Source organism: Chiloscyllium plagiosum, chromosome 19, assembly GCF_004010195.1.
Source record: "Chiloscyllium plagiosum isolate BGI_BamShark_2017 chromosome 19, ASM401019v2, whole genome shotgun sequence".
In the NCBI taxonomy this organism is placed as follows: Eukaryota; Metazoa; Chordata; class Chondrichthyes; order Orectolobiformes; family Hemiscylliidae; genus Chiloscyllium; species Chiloscyllium plagiosum.
The window spans coordinates 35,788,103-35,795,806 of NC_057728.1; positions in this window are offsets into that span (position 1 = coordinate 35,788,103).

The window sequence follows — 7,704 nt, forward strand, 5'->3', positions numbered from 1 at the left end:
AAGAGAAAAGGATTCCATCCCATTAATGTGTAGGTGATCTGCGATTATGAGGACCACTTCCTACAGATTTACGGCCACTACACTGGGAACTGTCATGACTTCTACATTCCAAAATCCTTGAGACTATCATGTTCTTGCTGTGTTTAAGGGTCCAGATGCTTTTCAAGGCTGGTTAGTGAGGTACAGAGCTACGCAATACCACAATGGCTGGTGACTCCACAATGAAACCCCTGACTGAGGCAGAGGGTAGATACAATGCAGCCAATTCTTCGTCCATGATCACAGTGGATCAGACAATATGGCTGCTATAGATGAGGTTCTGCTGCTTGGACAATTCTGGTGGGACCCTACAGTATTCTCTGGACAGTCTGTGTTGCCACCTAATTCTTACATGCTGAGCTTTAAACAACTGGAACAGACAATGAGGGAACATGTTGAATCCTGAGGAACTGGGAAAGCAGGATCAGCCCTCTGAGCTGGAAGATGAGGACATTAAGCAGGAGGAATATCACCTTGTGCATGATAGAGCTTGACTGTATTGCATGGTATAAGCCAGATAGGACTTCATTGACACCCAGTTCCAGTAGACGAGAGCTGGTTGACTGTAAAATACTTGTCGCTCAACATGTCAGCAGTTCATTTGTTTGATTTTTGTTTGACCTTAGTTTCTGAAAATAAATATTAATGCTATTCATCATTTGAAGGCTTTCTTGTCTGTGATGCCCCATAGTGAATAATGATGAGATTTTGATCCCTTTTGGGTACTAGGAACAGACTAACAGGAACTTACAATTGATTATAAGAGAGAATGTGGCTATGAACAGGGTATATCGGTGGCCTAGTGTTTAAACAATGATTGGTATGGTATGGACGAGGCACTGGTTGCCACTGTGCTGTGAGAAATGCTGAATTACGGCTGCTGTGCCACTACTTTCATGGTAAAGGGTACTATGGACTGCCAACACTTGATATGAACATGGCCATATTTCCAAGATGGCACCACCAGTAGGGATGGTGGTCTATTCTGGGATATCCCAGCAATAGCAAATTCTTCCAATTACAGCAAGTGGTCAATCAAGCTAGCGTGAGTCAAGAGGGGTGCTATAGGGTATGGTAAGGTAATTAATGAGGCAGGTTTGGGATGATCACATAAGGAAACTCTTTGGTAGCAGTTAAGGGAAAAAATATATTGAATTTCAGCCCTTTTATTCCACAGGGTTTATTTTGTCTTTTGGATAACTGACTGGTGGCCATTCACTCATATCCATGACTGCAATACTTTTAAGGCTTTATTTGCATTGATTAGTAAACTGTGGGTAACTAAACACGTATCTGGTCCTTCTATCTGTTTTATGAAACCTGCCAGCAATGCACACAGGCATTTGTCCAACTTACAGGCTATTATTTTAAGAGTCCTGCATGCATTCTGAGCCTTGATCTGTTAATTATGATCCTCAATCATGTTGAAGGACCTCTTTAAAAAGTATGTTATCAATAATCAGGATAGATATAGGGCTCACCCTGCTCATGGTCTTTAAGTGGCTCCTGTGTCCATTAACAATAGCTGCTCTGACTCCACTTGTGTTACGAGCACACTACACGCCCTCTCCCTTACCCTACCCTGCACCCTGTCCTGGGAGACCTATCTCAGAGTGAGGTAGTCTGTCTGACACTGATGTCAGAAATATGTTGATAAGACAGAAGAATTGATTTCTATTGGTTCTTGGTTTAGATGTACTCTCTTTACCCTCGTGCCTCTTCTTTATAAAAATTCAAACATTGTTGAACCCAATCATTGGAACCCCATTGCATTTGACCATTGCAAGCTGAATAGATGATGCTAAGTACAAACTCTAAGTATTCCAAGACACATCGGCATATTCTGGGCTCTCAACCTTGCTACAGCTATGCTGTTCAAAGTTGTTGTGTTTTACATTCCTGGTATTTGCATCAAAACACTGGACCTACAAGATTACTAATATTGTAATACTTCTTGCAGTAGATCCTTTGGTGGATAATTAATTTAAATCTTATGCTATTCATTGACGATTTCTATCGACACTTTTGTGTGATGTATCATCAAATATGTCATTTATTCATCAGCATGACATATTTCTGTTTTTCTTCTATATGCCACATTTAATAAAGAATACAAACAAATGCCCATGTAATAATAAGGCAGTGTGAATTGCTATATGTTCTGACAAACTCTGCAAGTTCTGAATTCTCCTGTCGAATGGCAAAATTAGATAGTGGCTGAAATATCCTAAAGTGGCACTATTTGGTTTTAATGATGTCAGCACTGTTTCCTTTCACTTTGATAGACTGTCAACATTGGTCAGAAGGTTTCAGCATCAACAAAATTCAATTCCTTCATAAATATGCTGACACAATGTTGGGGATTTTAATGAACTGAATTTGCCCCTGAATTAGATATATGTTTAAACTAGCACTGATATTTCAGCACTGGCCCAGTAACTTGGAGTGACACAATGGAATAATATATTGGTTTGCCCATGAGCTATGTCAAACCAACACAATATACTGTCCAGCACTGTTCCTATGTTAAGAGCCTGAATTAAACCATAACCACTGGATGGAATTGACAGGAGAGTCGCAGGAAGTGAGGAGAGTGGTGTGAAGTGGCTACGCTGAACTAGGCACTTGCCCCACAAAGTGCAATAAAAATGTTCATATTTTCATTAACTTGCTTTTAGTTAACACAAATGTGGTAATACCAGGGGCTTATGAGCTTCCTAGCTTTTTCAAGTGGTACAAGAAAACATCTCAGATGGTGGAAGAATGTACAGTTAAGAAAGGAAGACCAATAATAAGCCATTTTTTTTCACAAATGAAATTCAGTAGCTTCTTCATGCTAAACAGATTCTGTAATAAGGCTGATTGAACCACAGTCGTTTTGGTCCAGTTGAACAATAATTTTAAGCATGTTTTTCAATTATTAATTTTATATTTGCTGTATTTTTCCAATTCTGTTACTCATTACAATCCTATTAATTAGTTTCTGCATCTCAATAAAACAATTATTAAAAAAAAGTGCTGAGATGGTTTATAGTATTTTGCCACTTGAAAAATTCACAACAAATTCAGATTTCTTATTAGTTAATCCGATTAGATGCTACTTCTATTGATTAACAGGAAAGTATATTGACAAAAATATTAAATCTAAGTGTTTCTAGTCAATTTTACGTTATTTGAAGTAACTAACAAGTGGCAACACTAGTGCCAATTATGCCAATCAATGTAAAGTGTGACATTTCCTATTGTGGAAATACTGAAGCAGCTAATTGTTATCCATGCAACATAATCCATTTTAAACTATTGTAATTTATTTTAAATTATTAAATGACAGATCAGCAGCGGCATCCCAAACAAAGATTAATTAAACATCACCTTCCAATGAAAGAATACAGATGTAATGTTTAATGGACACATATAAAATAATACTGCAATGATCAGGGGAATCTTTTGTGATTCTACTAGTCGAGTCTAATTGTTAAATTCTGTTGAATAACATTTACTTAACATCCATCTTTTGAGAAAAGAGACACAGGTTATATCTAATTGTTTGAATATATTTTCTGAGAAGTGAATGATTAAATTATATAGGAAATAATCTAAACACGGCAATGGTATGGTCCAAATACTTGATATGTGATCACAATAGCCCATACAATTAAAAGCTCTCTGTTGCAGACTTGGTCTAACTTTCATGGAAGAATGAGACAAGTTGGATGACTTTTCTTTTTATAACACCTATTTCAATACATCAGGTTCTCTAACTCCTGACTAACGTTAGTCATCCAGTCATTGGATAGATCGTCATCGCGAGATTCTGAAATAATACTCACAGAGCGAGCCCCTCAGGTGGCAATCTTCAATTTTTCTGTTTGAATTGTAAACTGATGGAGTGCAGCATCTGTCCATTATATAACATCTGATGTGCTAGCTGTTATTATTCAGACATTTTGACTTCATGTTTTTATAAAAAGTTGTTCAGTAGATGAAGAGAGAATTTTTGAACTTTTTTTTTCTTAATAAGGCATTGTAACTCCAAAAATGTTATGTTGGCATTTTCAGAATGGTGCTCAGCTGAAATGCCAGCCCATTCAAACCAGCAATGGAGAGAACAATGGATCCTCAAGAGAAGTTCCCAGATTGCTTCTTCAATTAATTGGAATTGGCTCCCATTGAATTGAAAGAGGACACTATTGGCTTATTACAATGATCAACTGTGCTATAAAAGGTTGTGTTGCCATTCTGTACAGTTGAGTCCAAAAGACATTACTGCTCTAAATTTGGTTTTCTAATGATGTTGGGATGTTAATCTCTCTACTGGAATTTGATAATTATTTTCATAAATTTAATGAATAGTATTTTCTGAAGATTTTGTATATTTGATCATTAATTACACTGGAAATGACAATTAGCATTGATCCATATCATAGGAATGTTTAAAGGTTCTTGCAAATTATTTGGATTTTTTTCTTTTATATGTCAGATATGCAAACTTTAGCAAAGCAGCTTTGTTTTCTTTTCCATTTGTACGAAAAAGGGGGAAAATTGCCAATGTGATTATGTATCTTAATAATACAATACTTTTTGAAATAGTAAATAATAAAGAATCTTTTTTAGTTTCTATCTGTTTAGCAAAAAAATAGTTGGCAGAGTGAAACTTGCTTCAGTAATGTAATAATCTATGCTCTTAATAATATATGGATTTGTTCAGTTTTGTGAGAATTATTTCTTTATACAATTATATTCCATTGTCAGTTGAGACCTAGGGGAAATAATATAAGCTATATGTGAATTCCATACTTCCAGCATTCATGTACTGCACATTTCAGCAAAGCACCAAATGTAAACGACCTTCATCCATCCTGCCCATGACTGTACCACTTAATAATAGCAGAGTGCATCAGGCTGACAAGTCACAAATTGTTATGTATGACTGTCAAAGCAGTTTTAAGAAGAAAACTCCTGTTTTCTTCCAATTGTTTGAAGGGTGGGGGAATTGTGGCTCTAATACTGAGGTCCCTTGCGAGAACTTCGAGACATGACAGGTATGCATTTTTCAGCTACATGTACTCCTGTAATGAAAACTAAATACACAACTCTTACTTTCTGCTCCTGACAGATGCATTGTTGCCAGTGGGATTCTTCCATGCCACTTTTAGATGTCTGTAGAGATAACCAATAAGCAATCAAAGTTCTCATTGCAGAATGAAAACATTCGACTTTTGTGATATCCTGACGGGGTTTGAGTGTATAATTAGCCAACACAGGAACCAAGGGCACTTAATCTTTCCCCTAATGGCAATTCCATCCCATCACAGCCTCCCTCTGGGGGGCAAAGTGTAGCTTTTTTTTCTGAGTCACCTGGGTCCCCAATTGTCACTGCTCATTCTTTTTTATCAGCAGTAGATACCTTTACATAGGTTCTGGCATTATTCCATTCATCATTGCCTAGCTTCTGTAAGAATCTAAGGGCTAACCTAAGGTGGCTAAGAAAGCACTATTTATCATCTTGCAAAGTCTGAAATAGAAAACCCAGAAATGGGCCGAGTTGTGAAGCCGTTGTCTTTTGCTGGTTCGCTTAATGTATCATTTCTCTGGGAAACTTTACCTGAGCGATACACAATAGATAGCACATAATTTTAAATATCAAATAAGATCTAAAGGATTCCTACTCTGAATTTCCAATTGTAAAATTGCCCTCTACTAAAAGTCTCTCGTAATGATTAACCTCCAAGGCATTTCGATTTCAGTCAGAATGACCATGAATGTCCTCTGCCTGCTCATCTGCTATATATTTTTATCATCTTGTCGACAATGGCATCAAACTCTGTGAGAGAATCAGTAACAAAGATTAATGGGCTCTGTTAGTAACAGCCACCTCAGCTTCACTCCTTGAGATTAGGTAAATGCTGACGTAACTGGATAATAACATCAGATTTGTACACATTCTGCTGATAATGCACATTGAATTTCCCAATGCGTTAACTTACTTGTAAAACATACAGTAAACAAGCTTGCAATTTTGTTGCTGCCTTACTAAGAACTATATTTTCAATGTGTATAGTTTAAAGCTTAAAAGGTGGAGTGCAAGCGGTAGGGCTGTTTCCATTATTACAGTGCAGTCCATTGCATGCATGATAGTAAGTAGCATGGACTGAGCAGCAGCCAGACTTCACACAAAGTAATATCAGACGGGAAGTGAACAATGCAAATTATTACAATAACACAGCCTTTTCCCCTCTGGTATCAGTTGTAATACAGCCCAGACTATTGTGCTATCTTATCTTAAATGCTAGCATCTGAATAATGTTAATACTTTATGTTTTTCCTAGTTGATCCAAACCCACAGCATAAAATTATCCAAAATTGGACACAAATTGATATTAAATTGGACATGTCTTTCAAAATCAGAATCAAAACATGTGGAGCTGGAAAAGCACAGCCGGTTAGGCAGCATCCGAGGAGCAGGAGAATCGGATGTTTCGAGCATAGGCTCTTCATCAGGAATATTCTCCACGAGAAGATTTTATGCTCGAAATGTTGATTTTCTTGCTCCTTGATGCTGCCTGACTGGCTGTTTATCCAGTGCCACACTTCTTGACTCTGATCTCCAACATCTCCAGTCCTCAATTTTTACGTGTCTTTCCAAATGACCAGAAGCTAAACTGTTGTTGGAAATGTGGAAAATAAATCCACCAATCAGTATTAGGTGCTGTTGGAAGTCAAAGATTTAGAAATTGGGAGAAAGTGAGGACTGCAGATGCTGGAGAGTCCGAGTCGAAAAGTGTGGCGCTGGAAAACCACAGCAGGTCAGACAGCATCCGAGGAGCAGGAGGGTCAACATTTCAGGCATAAGCCCTTCTGTCAACTAAGATTTTGAAATAAAGAACAGAGGAAGAAGACAATCAGTTTGAACAAGTTGGAATAGATGAAAATGACCAAGGATGTCAGCAGGAGAATTGTTGTCCCATCAATCTGTAGATCATATAGCAAGAGGAACTTGGAACTCAGGAGGGCATGACACTTTCAGGTTCAGGTACCACATTTTGAATTACCCAGCACTCTTCTGTACAACATTGCTTGGCTCGACATATCTTAGATCTTGACTCATTCTTCTTTCCATCATTACCTAAATGGACAAAATCTCAGATTCAGCTTTTTGTCTTCACATATCCATGCCTCACAATCCTTCCACAGAAATGGTGTCTATTTGGCCTTTCCAGCCTAGCCATTGCAAATAACAACATCTCTCTGTTTTTCCTCTTTGCAAGAACTTGATTAGAGCCAGACAGCTGGGAGCTAGAAAGGTATATGGGAGTGGCTCTCTGTTCACAGGCATCTTCTTGGCCACAGACAATTTTTTGCTGAAAATGTGTTGCTGGAAAAGCGCAGCAGGTCAGGCAGCATCCAAGGAGCAGGAGAATCGACGTTTCAGGCATGACCCCTTCTTCAGGAATGAGGAAAATGTGCCAAGCAGGGTAAGATAAAAAGTAGGGAGGAGGGACTTGGGGGAGGGGCGCTGGAAATGCGATAGGTGGAAGGAGGTTAAGGTGAGGGAGATAAGGTGAGGGTGATAGGCCAGAGTAGGGGTGTGGGCCGGAGAGGTCTGGAAGAAGATTGCAGGTTAGGAAGGTGGTGCTGAGTTTGAGGGTTGGGACTGAGACAAGG